Here is an 18,824-nt window from a genome sequence, read left to right as displayed (position 1 = left end):
CAGTATTTTACATAAGGCATGTTTTGAAAGGACCAGAGAGTTTGCCCTACTTCATGTTTTCATTTTTGCCATGGAAAAAATATTGTGATACTGACATTGTCCCAGGCCAATTTAATACATATTGTTTATTGGCTCTGTGTGGATGTTTCGGGGGTTTATTAAGGATAGTCTAGTGCATCAGTGTCAGGATTCGGGAATGACTTGCACATGTTCCATGTGCAATTAAATGTCAATCAACAGTGAGCACTATACAACACTCTGGATTAGATGTAGCACTCACCATTATTCTGGATTAGCTGTAGCACTCTCCATCACTCTGGATTAGCTGAAGCACTCTCCATCACTCTGGATTAGCTGTAGCACTCTCCATCACTCTGGATTAGCTGTAGCACTCGAAATCATTCTGGATTAGCTGTAGCACTCTCCATCACTCTGGATTTGCTGCAGCACTCTCCATCATTCTGGATTAGCTGTAACACTCTCCATCATTCTGGATTAGCTGTAGCACTCTCCATCATTCTGGATTTGCTGTAGCACTCAAAATAATTCTGGATTTGCTGTAGAACTCTCCATCACTCTAGATTAGCTGTAGCACTCTTCATCACTCTGGATTAGCTGTAGCACTCACCATTATTCTGGATTATCTGTAGCACTCTCCATCAATCTGAATTAGCTGTAGCACTCTCCATCATTCTGGATGAGCTGTAGCACTCTCCATCATTCTGGATTAGCTGTAGCACTCTCCATCATTCTGGATTAGCTGTAGCACTCTCCATCATTCTGGATTTGATGTAGCACACAAATAATTCTGGATTTACTTTAGCACTCTCCATCACTCTGGATTAGCTGTAGCACTCAAAAAATTCTGGATTAGCTGTAGCACTCTCCATCATTCTGGATTAGCTGTAGCACTCTCCATCATTCTGGATGAGCTGTAGCACTCTCCATCATTCTGGATTAGCTGTAGCACTCTCCATCATTCTGGATTAGCTGTAGCACTCGCCATCATTCTGGATTAGCTGTAGCACTCTACATCATTATGGATTTGCTGTAGAACTCGAATAATTCTGGATTTACTGTAGCACTCTCCATCACTCTGGATTAGCTGTAGCACTCTCCATCATTCTGGATTAGCTGTAGCACTTGAAATCATTCTGCATTAGCTGTAGCACTCTCCATCATTCTGGATTTGCTGTAGTACTCTCCATCATTCTGGATTAGCTGTAGCACTCTCCATCACTCTTGATTAGCTGTAGCACTCTCCATCACTCTGGATTAGCTGTAGCATTCAAAATCATTCTGGATGAGCTGTAGCACTCTCCATCATTCTGGATTAGCTGTAGCACTCTCCATCACTCTGGATTAGCTGTTGCACTCGAAATCATTCTGGATGAGCTGTAGCACTCTCCATCATTCTGGATTAGCTGTGGCACTCTCCATCATTCTGGATTAGCTGTAGCACTCTCCATCACTCTGGATTAGCTGTAGCACTCACCATTATTCTGGATTATCTGTAGCACTATCCATCACTCTGGAATAGCTGTAGCACTCTCCATCACTCTGGATTAGCTGTAGCACTCAAAATCATTCTGGATGAGCTGTAGCACTCTCCATCATTCTGGATTAGCTGTAGCACACTCCATCACTCTGGATTAGCTGAAGCACTCGAAATCATTCTGGATGAGCTGTAGCACTCTCCATCATTCTGGATTAGCTGTAGCACTCTCCATCATTCTGGATTAGCTGTAGCACTCGTCATCATTCTGGATTAGCTGTAGCACTCTCCATCATTCTGGATTTGCTGTAGCACTCAAATAATTCTGGATTTTCTGTAGCACTCTCCATCACTCTGGATTAGCTGTAGCACTCAAAATAATTCTGGATTATCTGTAGCACTTGAAATCATTCTGGATTAGATGTAGCACTCTCCATCATTCTGGATTTGCTGTAGTACTCTCCATCATTCTGGATTAGCTGTAGCACTCTCCATCACTCTTGATTAGCTGTAGCACTCTCCATCACTGTGGATTAGCTGTAGCACTCACCATTATTCTGGATTAGCTGTAACACTCTCCATCACTCTGGATTAGTTGTAGCACTCACCATTATTCTGGATTAGCTGTAGCACTCTCCATCACTCTGGATTAGCTGAAGCACTCTCCATCACTCTGGATTAGCTGTAGCACTCTCCATCACTCTGGATTAGCTGTAGCACTCACCATCATTCTGGATTAGCTGTAGCACTCTCCATCACTCTGGATTAGCTGTAGCACTCTCCATCACTCTGGATTAGCTGTAGCACTCACCATTTTTCTGGATTAGCTGTAGCACTCTCCATCACTCTGGATTAGCTGTAGCACTCTCCATCACTCTGGATTAGCTGTTGCACTCGAAATCATTCTGGATTAGCTGTGGCACTCTACATCACTCTGGATTTGCTGTAGCACTCTCCATCATTCTGGATTAGCTGTAGCACTCTCCATCACTCTGGATTAGCTGTAGCACTCAAAATAATTCTGTATAAACTGTAGCACTCTCCATCATTCTGGATTTGCTGTAGTACTCTCCAACATTCTGGATTAGCTGTAGCACTCTCCATCACTCTGGATTAGATGTAGCACTCTCCATCACTCTGGATTAGCTGTAGCACTCTCCATCACTCTGGATTAGCTGAATCACTCAAAATCATTCTGGAGGAGCTGTAGCACTCTCCATCATTCTGAATTTACTGTAGCACTCTCCATCACTCTGGATTAGCTGTAGCACTCAAAATAATTCTGGATTAGCTGTAGCACTCTCCATCATTCTGGATTTGCTGTAGTACTCTCCAACATTCTGGATTAGCTGTAGCACTTGAAATCATTCTGCATTAGCTGTAGCACTCTCCATCACTCTGGATTAGCTGTAGCACTCTCCATCACTCTGGATTAGCTGTAGCACTCTCCATCACTCTGGATTAGCTGTAGCACTCAAAATCATTCTGGAGGAGCTGTAGCACTCTCCATCACTCTGGATTAGCTGTAGCACTCAAAATAATTCTGGATTAGCTGTAGCACTTGAAATCATTCTGCATTAGCTGTAGCACTCTCCATCATTCTGTATTTGCTGTAGTACTCTCCATCATTCTGGATTAGCTGTAGCACTCTCCATCACTCTTGATTAGCTGTAGCACTCTCCATCACTCTGGATTAGCTGTAGCACTCAAAATCATTCTGGATGAGCTGTAGCACTCTCCATCATTCTGGATTAGCTGTAGCACTCTCCATCACTCTGGATTAGCTGTTGCACTCGAAATCATTCTGGATGAGCTGTAGCACTCTCCATCATTCTGGATGAGCTGTGGCACTCTCCATCATTCTGGATTAGCTGTAGCACTCTCCATCACTCTGGATTAGCTGTAGCACTCACCATTATTCTGGATTATCTGTAGCACTCTCCATCACTCTGGATTAGCTGTAGCACTCTCCATCACTCTGGATTAGCTGTAGCACTCAAAATCATTCTGGATGAGCTGTAGCACTCTCCATCACTCTGGATTAGCTGTAGCACTCAAAATAATTCTGGATTAGCTGTAGCACTTGAAATCATTCTGCATTAGCTGTAGCACTCTCCATCATTCTGGATTTGCTGTAGTACTCTCCATCATTCTGGATTAGCTGTAGCACTCTCCATCACTCTTGATTAGCTGTAGCACTCTCCATCACTGTGGATTAGCTGTAGCACTCACCATTATTCTGGATTAGCTGTAACACTCTCCATCACTCTGGATTAGTTGTAGCACTCACCATTATTCTGGATTAGCTGTAGCACTCTCCATCACTCTGGATTAGCTGAAGCACTCTCCATCACTCTGGATTAGCTGTAGCACTCTCCATCACTCTGGATTAGCTGTAGCATTCACCATCATTCTGGATTAGCTGTAGCACTCTCCATCACTCTGGATTAGCTGTAGCACTCTCCATCACTCTGGATTAGCTGTAGCACTCACCATTATTCTGGATTAGCTGTAGCACTCTCCATCACTCTGGATTAGCTGTAGCACTCTCCATCACTCTGGATTAGCTGTTGCACTCGAAATCATTCTGGATTAGCTGTAGCACTCTACATCACTCTGGATTTGCTGTAGCACTCTCCATCATTCTGGATTAGCTGTAGCACTCTCCATCACTCTGGATTAGCTGTAGCACTCAAAATAATTCTGGATAAGCTGTAGCACTCTCCATCATTCTGGATTTGCTGTAGTACTCTCCAACATTCTGGATTAGCTGTAGCACTCTCCATCACTCTGGATTAGATGTAGCACTCTCCATCACTCTGGATTAGCTGTAGCACTCTCCATCACTCTGGATTAGCTGAATCACTCAAAATCATTCTGGAGGAGCTGTAGCACTCTCCATCATTCTGAATTTACTGTAGCACTCTCCATCACTCTGGATTAGCTGTAGCACTCAAAATAATTCTGGATTAGCTGTAGCACTCTCCATCATTCTGGATTTGCTGTAGTACTCTCCAACATTCTGGATTAGCTGTAGCACTTGAAATCATTCTGCATTAGCTGTAGCACTCTCCATCACTCTGGATTAGCTGTAGCACTCTCCATCACTCTGGATTAGCTGTAGCACTCTCCATCACTCTGGATTAGCTGTAGCACTCAAAATCATTCTGGAGGAGCTGTAGCACTCTCCATCACTCTGGATTAGCTGTAGCACTCAAAATAATTCTGGATTAGCTGTAGCACTTGAAATCATTCTGCATTAGCTGTAGCACTCTCCATCATTCTGGATTTGCTGTAGTACTCTCCATCATTCTGGATTAGCTGTAGCACTCTCCATCACTCTTGATTAGCTGTAGCACTCTCCATCACTCTGGATTAGCTGTAGCACTCAAAATCATTCTGGATGAGCTGTAGCACTCTCCATCATTCTGGATTAGCTGTAGCACTCTCCATCACTCTGGATTAGCTGTTGCACTCGAAATCATTCTGGATGAGCTGTAGCACTCTCCATCATTCTGGATTAGCTGTGGCACTCTCCATCATTCTGGATTAGCTGTAGCACTCTCCATCACTCTGGATTAGCTGTAGCACTCACCATTATTCTGGATTATCTGTAGCACTCTCCATCACTCTGGATTAGCTGTAGCACTCTCCATCACTCTGGATTAGCTGTAGCACTCAAAATCATTCTGGATGAGCTGTAGCACTCTCCATCATTCTGGATTAGCTGTAGCACACTCCATCACTCTGGATTAGCTGAAGCACTCGAAATCATTCTGGATGAGCTGTAGCACTCTCCATCATTCTGGATTAGCTGTGGCACTCTCCATCATTCTGGATTAGCTGTAGCACTCTCCATCACTCTGGATTAGCTGTAGCACTCACCATTATTCTGGATTATCTGTAGCACTCTCCATCACTCTGGATTAGCTGTAGCACTCTCCATCACTCTGGATTAGCTGTAGCACTCAAAATCATTCTGGATGAGCTGTAGCACTCTCCATCATTCTGGATTAGCTGTAGCACACTCCATCACTCTGGATTAGCTGAAGCACTCGAAATCATTCTGGATGAGCTGTAGCACTCTCCATCATTCTGGATTAGCTGTAGCACTCTCCATCATTCTGGATTAGCTGTAGCACTCTCCATCACTCTGGATTAGCTGTAGCACTCTCCATCATTCTGGATTAGCTGTAGCACTCGTCATCATTCTGGATTAGCTGTAGCACTCTCCATCATTCTGGATTTGCTGTAGCACTCAAATAATTCTGGATTTGCTGTAGCACTCTCCATCACTCTGGATTAGCTGTAGCACTCAAAATAATTCTGGATTATCTGTAGCACTTGAAATCATTTTGGATTAGATGTAGCACTCTCCATCATTCTGGATTTGCTGTAGTACTCTCCATCATTCTGGATTAGCTGTAGCACTCTCCATCACTCTTGATTAGCTGTAGCACTCTCCATCACTGTGGATTAGCTGTAGCACTCACCATTATTCTGGATTAGCTGTAACACTCTCCATCACTCTGGATTAGTTGTAGCACTCACCATTATTCTGGATTAGCTGTAGCACTCTCCATCACTCTGGATTAGCTGAAGCACTCTCCATCACTCTGGATTAGCTGTAGCACTCTCCATCACTCTGGATTAGCTGTAGCACTCACCATCATTCTGGATTAGCTGTAGCACTCTCCATCACTCTGGATTAGCTGTAGCACTCACCATTATTCTGGATTAGCTGTAGCACTCTCCATCACTCTGGATTAGCTGTAGCACTCTCCATCACTCTGGATTAGCTGTTGCACTCGAGATCATTCTGGATTAGCTGTAGCACTCTACATCACTCTGGATTTGCTGTAGCACTCTCCATCATTCTGGATTAGCTGTAGCACTCTCCATCACTCTGGATTAGCTGTAGCACTCAAAATAATTCTGGATTAGCTGTAGCACTCTCCATCATTCTGGATTTGCTGTAGTACTCTCCAACATTCTGGATTAGCTGTAGCACTCTCCATCACTCTGGATTAGCTGTAGCACTCTCCATCACTCTGGATTAGCTGTAGCACTCTCCATCACTCTGGATTAGCTGTAGCACTCAAAATCATTCTGGAGGAGCTGTAGCACTCTCCATCACTCTGGATTAGCTGTAGCACTCAAAATAATTCTGGATTAGCTGTAGCACTTGAAATCATTCTGCATTAGCTGTAGCACTCTCCATCATTCTGGATTTGCTGTAGTACTCTCCATCATTCTGGATTAGCTGTAGCACTCTCCATCACTCTTGATTAGCTGTAGCACTCTCCATCACTCTGGATTAGCTGTAGCACTCAAAATCATTCTGGATGAGCTGTAGCACTCTCCATCATTCTGGATTAGCTGTAGCACTCTCCATCACTCTGGATTAGCTGTTGCACTCGAAATCATTCTGGATGAGCTGTAGCACTCTCCATCATTCTGGATTAGCTGTAGCACTCTCCATCACTCTGGATTAGCTGTAGCACTCACCATTATTCTGCATTATCTGTAGCACTCTCCATCACTCTGGATTAGCTGTAGCACTCTCCATCACTCTTGATTAGCTGTAGCACTCTCCATCATTCTCGATTAGCTGTAGCACTCAAAATCATTCTGGATGAGCTGTAGCACTCAAAATCATTCTGGATTAGCTGTAGCACTCTCCATCACTCTGGATTAGCTGTTGCACTCGAAATCATTCTGGATGAGCTGTAGCACTCTCCATCATTCTGGATTAGCTGTGGCACTCTCCATCATTCTGGATTAGCTGTAGCACTCTCCATCACTCTGGATTAGCTGTAGCACTCACCATTATTCTGGATTATCTGTAGCACTCTCCATCACTCTGGATTAGCTGTAGCACTCCCCATCACTCTGGATTAGCTGTAGCACTCAAAATCATTCTGGATGAGCTGTAGCACTCTCCATCATTCTGGATTAGCTGTAGCACACTCCATCACTCTGGATTAGCTGAAGCACTCGAAATCATTCTGGATGAGCTGTAGCACTCTCCATCATTCTGGATTAGCTGTAGCACTCTCCATCATTCTGGATTAGCTGTAGCACTCGCCATCATTCTGGATTAGCTGCAGCACTCTCCATCATTCTGGATTTGCTGTAGCACTCAAATAATTCTGGATTTGCTGTAGTACTCTCCATCACTCTGGATTAGCTGTAGCACTCAAAATAATTCTGGATTATCTGTAGCACTTGAAATCATTCTGGATTAGATGTAGCACTCTCCATCATTCTGGATTTGCTGTAGTACTCTCCATCATTCTGGATTAGCTGTAGCACTCTCCATCACTCTTGATTAGCTGTAGCACTCTCCATCACTGTGGATTAGCTGTAGCACTCACCATTATTCTGGATTAGCTGTAGCACTCTCCATCACTCTTTATTAGTTGTAGCACTCACCATTATTCTGGATTAGCTGTAGCACTCTCCATCACTCTGGATTAGCTGAAGCACTCTCCATCACTCTGGATTAGCTGTAGCACTCTCCATCACTCTGGATTAGCTGTAGCACTCTCCATCACTCTGGATTAGCTGTAGCACTCACCATTATTCTGGATTAGCTGTAGCACTCTCCATCACTCTGGATTAGCTGGAGCACTCTCCATCACTCTGGATTAGCTGTTGCACTCGAAATCATTCTGGATTAGCTGTAGCACTCTACATCACTCTGGATTTGCTGTAGCACTCTCCATCATTCTGGATTAGCTGTAGCACTCTCCGTCATTCTGGATTTGCTGTAGCACTCAAAATAATTCTGAATTTACTGTAGCACTCTCCATCACTTTGGATTAGCTGTAGCACTCAAAATAATTCTGGATTAGCTGTAGCACTCAAAATAATTCTGGATTAGCTGTAGCACTTGAAATCATTCTGCATTAGCTGTAGCACTCTCCATCATTCTGGATTTGCTGTAGTACTCTCCATCATTCTGGATTAGCTGTAGCACTCTCCATCACTCTTGATTAGCTGTAGCACTCTCCATCACTCTGGATTAGCTGTAGCACTCAAAATCATTCTGGATGAGCTGTAGCACTCTCCATCATTCTGGATTAGCTGTAGCACTCTCCATCACTCTGGATTAGCTGTTGCACTCGAAATCATTCTGGATGAGCTGTAGCACTCTCCATCATTCTGGATTAGCTGTGGCACTCTCCATCATTCTGGATTAGCTGTAGCACTCTCCATCACTCTGGATTAGCTGTAGCACTCACCATTATTCTGGATTATCTGTAGCACTCTCCATCACTCTGGATTAGCTGTAGCACTCTCCATCACTCTGGATTAGCTGTAGCACTCAAAATCATTCTGGATGAGCTGTAGCACTCTCCATCATTCTGGATTAGCTGTAGCACACTCCATCACTCTGGATTAGCTGAAGCACTCGAAATCATTCTGGATGAGCTGTAGCACTCTCCATCATTCTGGATTAGCTGTGGCACTCTCCATCATTCTGGATTAGCTGTAGCACTCTCCATCACTCTGGATTAGCTGTAGCACTCACCATTATTCTGGATTATCTGTAGCACTCTCCATCACTCTGGATTAGCTGTAGCACTCTCCATCACTCTGGATTAGCTGTAGCACTCAAAATCATTCTGGATGAGCTGTAGCACTCTCCATCATTCTGGATTAGCTGTAGCACACTCCATCACTCTGGATTAGCTGAAGCACTCGAAATCATTCTGGATGAGCTGTAGCACTCTCCATCATTCTGGATTAGCTGTAGCACTCTCCATCATTCTGGATTAGCTGTAGCACTCTCCATCACTCTGGATTAGCTGTAGCACTCTCCATCATTCTGGATTAGCTGTAGCACTCGTCATCATTCTGGATTAGCTGTAGCACTCTCCATCATTCTGGATTTGCTGTAGCACTCAAATAATTCTGGATTTGCTGTAGCACTCTCCATCACTCTGGATTAGCTGTAGCACTCAAAATAATTCTGGATTATCTGTAGCACTTGAAATCATTTTGGATTAGATGTAGCACTCTCCATCATTCTGGATTTGCTGTAGTACTCTCCATCATTCTGGATTAGCTGTAGCACTCTCCATCACTCTTGATTAGCTGTAGCACTCTCCATCACTGTGGATTAGCTGTAGCACTCACCATTATTCTGGATTAGCTGTAACACTCTCCATCACTCTGGATTAGTTGTAGCACTCACCATTATTCTGGATTAGCTGTAGCACTCTCCATCACTCTGGATTAGCTGAAGCACTCTCCATCACTCTGGATTAGCTGTAGCACTCACCATCATTCTGGATTAGCTGTAGCACTCTCCATCACTCTGGATTAGCTGTAGCACTCTCCATCACTCTGGATTAGCTGTAGCACTCAAAATCATTCTGGATGAGCTGTAGCACTCTCCATCATTCTGGATTAGCTGTAGCACACTCCATCACTCTGGATTAGCTGAAGCACTCGAAATCATTCTGGATGAGCTGTAGCACTCTCCATCATTCTGGATTAGCTGTAGCACTCTCCATCATTCTGGATTAGCTGTAGCACTCGCCATCATTCTGGATTAGCTGTAGCACTCTCCATCATTCTGGATTTGCTGTATTACTCTCCATCATTCTGGATTAGCTGTAGCACTCTCCATCACTCTGGATGAGCTGTAGCACTCAAAATCATTCTGGATTAGCTGTAGCACTCTCCATCATTCTCGATTAGCTGTAGCACTCAAAATCATTCTGGATGAGCTGTAGCACTCAAAATCATTCTGGATTAGCTGTAGCACTCTCCATCACTCTGGATTAGCTGTTGCACTCGAAATCATTCTGGATGAGCTGTAGCACTCTCCATCATTCTGGATTAGCTGTGGCACTCTCCATCATTCTGGATTAGCTGTAGCACTCTCCATCACTCTGGATTAGCTGTAGCACTCACCATTATTCTGGATTATCTGTAGCACTCTCCATCACTCTGGATTAGCTGTAGCACTCTCCATCACTCTGGATTAGCTGTAGCACTCAAAATCATTCTGGATGAGCTGTAGCACTCTCCATCATTCTGGATTAGCTGTAGCACACTCCATCACTCTGGATTAGCTGAAGCACTCGAAATCATTCTGGATGAGCTGTAGCACTCTCCATCATTCTGGATTAGCTGTAGCACTCTCCATCATTCTGGATTAGCTGTAGCACTCGCCATCATTCTGGATTAGCTGTAGCACTCTCCATCATTCTGGATTTGCTGTAGCACTCAAATAATTCTGGATTTGCTGTAGTACTCTCCATCACTCTGGATTAGCTGTAGCACTCAACATAATTCTGGATTATCTGTAGCACTTGAAATCATTCTGGATTAGATGTAGCACTCTCCATCATTCTGGATTTGCTGTAGTACTCTCCATCATTCTGGATTAGCTGTAGCACTCTCCATCACTCTTGATTAGCTGTAGCACTCTCCATCACTGTGGATTAGCTGTAGCACTCACCATTATTCTGGATTAGCTGTAGCACTCTCCATCACTCTTTATTAGTTGTAGCACTCACCATTATTCTGGATTAGCTGTAGCACTCTCCATCACTCTGGATTAGCTGAAGCACTCTCCATCACTCTGGATTAGCTGTAGCACTCTCCATCACTCTGGATTAGCTGTAGCACTCACCATCATTCTGGATTAGCTGTAGCACTCTCCATCACTCTGGATTAGCTGTAGCACTCTCTGGATTAGCTGTAGCACTCACCATCACTCTGGATTATAGCACTCACCATTATTCTGGATTAGCTGTAGCACTCTCCATCACTCTGGATTAGCTGTAGCACTCTCCATCACTCTGGATTAGCTGTTGCACTCGAAATCATTCTGGATTAGCTGTAGCACTCTACATCACTCTGGATTTGCTGTAGCACTCTCCATCATTCTGGATTAGCTGTAGCACTCTCCGTCATTCTGGATTTGCTGTAGCACTCAAAGTAATTCTGAATTTACTGTAGCACTCTCCATCACTCTGGATTAGCTGTAGCACTCAAAATAATTCTGGATTAGCTGTAGCACTCTCCATCATTCTGGATTTGCTGTAGTACTCTCCAACATTCTGGATTAGCTGTAGCACTCTCCATCACTCTGGATTAGCTGTAGCACTCTCCATCACTCTGGATTAGCTGTAGCACTCTCCATCACTCTGGATTAGCTGTAGCACTCAAAATCATTCTGGAGGAGCTGTAGCACTCTCCATCATTCTGAATTAGCTGTAGCACTCTCCATCATTCTGGATTAGCTGTAGCACTCTCCATCACTCTGGATTTGCTGTAGCACTCAAAATCATTCTGGATTAGCTGTAGCACTCTCCATCACTCTCGATTAGCTGAAGCACTCTCCATCACTCTGGATTAGCTGTAGCACTCTCCATCACTCTGGATTAGCTGTAGCACTCACCATCATTCTGGATTAGCTGTAGCACTCTCCATCACTCTGGATTAGCTGTAGCACTCTCCATCACTCTGGATTAGCTGTAGCACTCACCATTATACTGGATTAGCTGTAGCACTCTCCATCACTCTGGATTAGCTGTAGCACTCTCCATCACTCTGGATTAGCTGTTGCACTCAAAATCATTCTGGATTAGCTGTAGCACTCTACATCACTCTGGATTTGCTGTAGCACTCTCCATCATTCTGGATTAGCTGTAGCACTCTCCGTCATTCTGGATTTGCTGTAGCACTCAAAATAATTCTGAATTTACTGTAGCACTCTCCATCACTTTGGATTAGCTGTAGCACTCAAAATAATTCTGGATTAGCTGTAGCACTCTCCATCATTCTGGATTTGCTGTAGTACTCTCCAACATTCTGGATTAGCTGTAGCACTCTCCATCACTCTGGATTAGCTGTAGCACTCTCCATCACTCTGGATTAGCTGTAGCACTCTCCATCACTCTGGATTAGCTGTAGCACTCAAAATCATTCTGGAGGAGCTGTAGCACTCTCCATCATTCTGAATTAGCTGTAGCACTCTCCATCATTCTGGATTAGCTGTAGCACTCTCCATCACTCTGGATTTGCTGTAGCACTCAAAATCATTCTGGATTAGCTGTAGCACTCTCCATCACTCTGGATTAGCTGTAGCACTCAAAATCATTCTGGATGAGCTGTAGCACTCGAAATCATTCTGGATTAGCTGTAGCACTCTCCATCATTCTGGATTTGCTGTAGCACTCAAATAATTCTGGATTTGCTGTAGCACTCTCCATCACTCTGGATTAGCTGTAGCACTCAAAATAATTCTGGATTAGCTGTAGCACTTGAAATCATTCTGGATTAGCTGTAGCACTCTCCATCATTCTGGATTTGCTGTAGTACTCTCCATCATTCTGGATTAGCTGTAGCACTCTCCATCACTCTTGATTAGCTGTAGCACTCTCCATCACTCTGGATTAGCTGTAGCACTCAAAATCATTCTGGATGAGCTGTAGCACTCTCCATCACTCTGGATTAGCTGTAGCACTCGAAATCATTCTGAATGAGCTGTAGCACTCGAAATCATTCTGGATTAGCTGTGGCACTCTCCATCATTCTGGATTAGCTTTAGCACTCTCCATCACTCTGGATTAGCTGTAGCACTCAAAATCATTCTGGATTAGCTGTAGCACTCTCCATCACTCTCGATTAGCTGTAGCACTCAAAATCATTCTGGATGAGCTGTAGCACTCAAAATCATTCTGGATTAGCTTCCTTATTTTAAGCAAACCAGAAGGCACAATTTTTTTTTATTGACGATCACCAGGGGCACACTAACTCTCAGACATAATTTACAAACTAACCATTTGTGTTTTTTGAGTCCACCAGATCAGAAGGAGTAGGGATGACCAGGGATATTTTCTTGATAAGTGTGTGAATCGGACCATTTTTCTCTCAAAATGTAACGAGTACTTTTGATGTCAGGGAAACTGTATGGAGTAAAAAGTACATTATTTTCTTTCCGAATCTAGTGAAGTAAAAGTTAGCAAAAATATAAATAGTAAAGTAAAGTACAGATAATACCCCAAAATACTACTTAAGTAATACTTTAAATTATTTTTACTTAAGTACTTCATACCACTGGTAGCACTCTCCATCACTCTGGATTAGTTGTAGCACGGTTTGAAAGCCTAAAGGAAAACCTTGGGAACAACACTAGTAGTGTTAAGACAAAAGATGTCCAACTGTGGATGATTTAGTCTGTGAGTCTGTGGGAGGCTAGCTGCAAAACAACATAATGAATAGCGCATTGAGTTGTCATCTCAGATTAGAGTAGAGAGGAGATATTGTAGTCATCTGATTAGCGCCGCTCGCTCTCAACCTCTCCGTTACAGATTATATCATCATTTCAGTTCAGTTCAAACACAGACATCAGATGAACTGTATCTTTGGTAGCTAGAGCATCTCTAAATGACAGAGATATTCAATCGAATCTAGCGCCCCCCGTGGGGATGAATAAAGTTGAATTGGAATAAATCAAAAACAAACGTCTTCCCCCTCAGCGGGAAAATACTAATCAACGTTAATTTGAGTTTCTCTTTTTCTCTCACTCAACAATGTTTCATTGAATACATGCTTTAAAGTACTTGAGTGCAGCATTGGTGCCAAAAAAAATGGTTTTGTCTCATTCCAGAAACCCAGTTGCCATGTTCAATGGAATAGGCTCCTGAAATCCCTGCTTTTGTATAACAAGTTTCTATGAGTTTGCCAAGTATCACATAGGCATGTCTAGCATTGGCAGCAAGATCGTTGACCCCTGTGGAGTACAAGTAGGTCTTCTGGGAGCTGAACTGTGCCCTGTAGTAAAACTGAGAGAAAACAGAAGAATCCATCGTTGGATTCGTTATGATCAACAACAAAATATGATATTGCCCTTTTAATGTAAGAGCTGTTTGAAAAGACCGCCTTAAATTTGAGCCTGTTTTGATGGGATGGAGTTTTGGCCTGCCTTGTGACATCATCAATCGGTAAATTAGTGGATTGACCAATAAGAAAGACAGTTCCAAACCTCTCTGCCAATAACAGCTAGTTTTCCGTTTTCCTGAAATGTACTGTAGACCCTGGAGTGTGTGCTTTCAGAACACTGTTGCTGAGAGTGACTCATCTGGAAAGACACACCAAAGACAGGTAGAAATATAATTGGTTCATTTTGTCGTGAAAATACTGTTGACCTTTGGTGAACTCCAGTTGCTAAAGAGGCAACTAAAATAAATAACTGACACCCTTAACATAGAGCCCCAGTCCGTTTTAGAATGGGTAACTAGCAATAGGCCAATGCTAAGTACTGGATCAAATCTCAAATCTCTCATCTAGATCTATAATAGAGTAATGTGGCTATTGAGCAAGTTGAGGGGAGACTAAACTGCTGGGTTTTAACCCTAGATAGCAAGCTATCATGGTCAAAACATATAGACTCAATGGTTACTAAAATGGGAAGAGGTCTGTCCATGATAAGTCGTTGCTCTGCTTTCTTGATATCTCAGTCAAACAAACAGGTCCTGCAGGCCCTAGTTTTGTCACACCTGGACTACTGACCAGTTGTGTGGTCAGGTGCGTCAAAGAAGCACGTAGGCAAATTGCAGTTGGTCCAGAACAGATTAACACGTATTCTACTTAGATGTCCTCGGACAGCGAATGTCAATGACACGCACGTCAATCTCTCCTGGCTCAAAGTTGAGGAGAGATTGACTGTATCACTATTGGTCTTTGTGCGAGGTGTTGATGTGTAGAAGGTACCGAACTGTCTGTTCAAGCAGTTGGCACACATTTCGGACCCTCATCAGTACCACGCGAGACATGCAACCAGAGGTCTCTTCACAGTCCCCAGGTCCAGAACAGAGGCTGGGAAACACACAGTATTAAATAGAGCCATGGCTAAATGAAACTCTCTGCCACCCCAGGTAACTCAAACTAGAAATAAAAACAGATAAAAGAACACCTTACAACACGACAGGGACTGTGATGAGACACTGACCATTTTTATGCATTTTGTATTGTATTATGTATTGTTTTATGCATGTGATACGTGGTTGGGATACAACTGTGATATGTGGTTGTCTCGCCTGTCTATCTTAAAATGAATGCACTAGCTGAGGGTCGCTCTGGATGGAAGATTCTGCTGAATGTCTAAATTGTAATATAAATCTGTATGGTATATTTATGTATATTATGTATTTTGTTTGTTGTGTTGTTTCCTGTTTGAATCCCAGGAACAGTAGCTGCTGCCTTGGCAACAGCTAATTGGGGATCCTACTAAATACTTAATACTTCCCTGGGGAATGAAAGGTAGGTGGAAAGGAATGTGGAAGACTATGGATAGAGGAATCAGAGATATCCAACAGAGCAGCCTCCCTGCTCTGAACACAATCTGTGACAATCTTCCAGTAGTCTCTCTGAACACACAGTCTCGCCATGGTAGCCTCCTGCATTAGTTACACCTGCCCTGGGAGAGTGTGGAGTTCTGTGACAGTCTAGGCTGTGAAGTGTGTGTGTGTGTGTGTGTGTGTGTGTGTGTCTGTGTGTGTGTGTGTGTGCGCGTCAGATTGACAGGTCGTCAGTCCCTCTCCACAGTCACTACCAAATCTTACAGCATAGAGAAACAGGCACGGGGCTAAGAGGAGGTGGTGTGTGTGTGTGTGTGTGTGTGTGTGTGTGTGTGTGTGTGTGTGTGTGTGTGTGTGTGTGTGTGTGTGTGTGTGTGTGTGTGTGTGTGTGTGTGTGTGTGTGTGTGTGTGTGTGTGTGTGTGTGTGTGTGTGTGTGTGTGTGTGTGTGTGTGTGTGTGTACTTTTTCATTCATGTGTGTAGAGAGCTGGTGTGGCTATTACCGACCTGCTGCGAGTGATACATTTACTGAGCTGAATGCTAACAAAGTGATGGAGGAAAAAACCGAATGTCATCTGCAACTGGAAGGGACAGGCAAAAGGAAAATAAACCCACTGCAAAGGAAGAGTGCGCTCCGGTTCAAAAAATGCTGCTGTAAAAACAAAGCCTTGCCGAAAGCAAGTTTGCATTACTATGATTAATTTAGTCTCTGTTGTACTCATATATGAGGAGACAACTGCCATTTTCTACATGTCAATAATATGCATATTTCTTACTCTAATAAGGTATTATGGCTTTTGTGTGTTTGGAACTGTCCACTGTCAGAGTCCACGATTGTTCATACTTATTTTAACTTATAGTGATAGGGGAGAGTATTGGTGTTGGTCTGTGGGACTAGCCAAGCAATTATTTATGTTCAACTTCTCAAACATCGTCAATAAGAAACAGAGTCTTTCATGGTCCTTCCTCCCTTCCCCTTCGATTTCAAATCTTTTTTTAAATTGAAAACTTTTCGGTAAAAAAATGTCTGTGCATATATATCTACAGGAGTGGGAACATCCCAGAGCTGTCCTCTCTGTGTCCATCATTGTTCTGAAGGCTCAGTGGGCTGATGGGAGAGCACATTTCAGGAGAACGCTGCGTGCCTGGCGTTGGAGAGCCTAGGGACACATTTCAGTGCGACACACTGCATTATTAATATTACGCTCATGTTCCCTGTGGAACCTCTTTTATTGCTCAATGTGTGGAACAGTGGGCAACGCCCAAAGACGAGAGCCGCATCCCGACACACAATACACTTGCATCACAATACACTTGCATCCCAATACAGATGTAACACTGACTGGAGGAAGGGATTGTCCTGCACAACAGCGGAGAACGATGGGTCAGAAAATTTAGGGCACATTAAGAAACTAACGGAATCTTGACCCAAACTACTGTATTGAATCAGGGAAGAAAGCGGAATCCTACCATCACTATGACAGTAATGGAGTGTTACCGAAACCAACTTGTTAGATTCCGCCAAACGTTGAACAACAAATTGTAGCCTACTGTGGAGTCCCAATCATATCCCTTATCAGTGGCGGCCCACCCATTAGTGCGTTAGAGATTGGTCCCCCCCAAAAAAGAAATATACTTTTATTTCAAATTAAATCTATATTATATAATTCATGGATTATGTTTTAAATTATCCTAAAGGTGCGATAAATGTGTACATTTTCCTGTTTCAAAAATATATCATTCAAAATAAGCGGTTCAGTTACTATTCTGCCAGCAGCAGCAGCTCCGCAGGCACATAGGCCATGCGCACATTGCTGGGATTGTTTTGTCAGCTATTTGCATAAATTATAACAGTACCAAGTAAATGGACAGTCCTGGGGCGCTCAAATGTGCATCGGGTCATTCAGAACCTCTGGGTCTGTTCTAGTCTCCATCCCAATCAGTCTCTCGGCGCCAGACGGTTTACTTCCTCACGTGAGACTAGATCTGCTCTGTCAGGTGCAGAGGGCACTAAAGCAAAAAGCTGATTGTCATTAACTTGTAAATGAATAATCCTAACAGTCATGGGAGCCTGGGACCCGATAAACCGGACAAATACATCCAACAAGAGTCCAAGGACAGGCGGATACACTAGCTAGAACTTTCTCCTCACGGATTTGGTAGGATAAAAAAGCATGACAGTGGTTGGCCAATTTGATTGTTTCTATTCATGATAATCATCATGTTCTACTGTAGGTGGGGTCATAGATATCACAAAGCATGATCAAATTAATTAGCCAGCTACAGTAATTTTGAGAAACAGTGTGGACGATTTTTTTTCGTCAAATGAACCAGTCATCTACCTTTTATAAGCAGCTAACTATAGCTAGCTGGTAGCTTGCTAGCTAGTTACCGCCCATGCCAATCTCAAGTCCTTCTAAACTAACATCTGACTAACTCGGAAATATGAAGTTATTTCAGAATGAGAGTTAACTGGCTAGGGAATCATGCTTTGTGACATTATGTTAGCTAGCTATCCCGTTAGATTGTGTTTTCACTTACTGCATCTGCAGTGGCCACCACTGTCCCTTATAACTGGAGCCAGGAATCCTTCCTGATCATACAACCTGACTTTATTTTATTTTACGTTATTAATTTTATGTTATTTAACCTTTATTTAACTAGGCAAGTCAGAGTTAGAGTGTGGTATAATGCTATTCAGGTCACGTAGCTAGGAAACCTGCTACCTGCACAACACACTGACTGCAGCACAACAGCCTTTGCATCTGAAACCCACATAGAGAGGCTGAGGCTCCCTCCTCCCACTCCAGCCTGCAGCACTCAGCCAGCCTCAGCCTGCAAGCTGCACTGAGACACCCCCCCCTCCTCCCCTCTCCCCCCTCCTCATTCTTTCATCAAACCTGCCAACTTCTCTCTCTGTCTCTCTGAAGAAAGCCAGTGGAGTGGGCCCACTGCTCCGCTCTGCTCCGCTCAGATCCTTTCCAATGGAGATATTAGCATTCA

The sequence above is a fragment of the Oncorhynchus masou genome, chromosome 18, assembly GCF_036934945.1.
Source record: "Oncorhynchus masou masou isolate Uvic2021 chromosome 18, UVic_Omas_1.1, whole genome shotgun sequence".
Classification (NCBI taxonomy): Eukaryota; Metazoa; Chordata; class Actinopteri; order Salmoniformes; family Salmonidae; genus Oncorhynchus; species Oncorhynchus masou.
The sequence above is the reverse complement of the archived record's forward strand: the minus strand, read 5'-3'. Positions refer to the sequence as shown.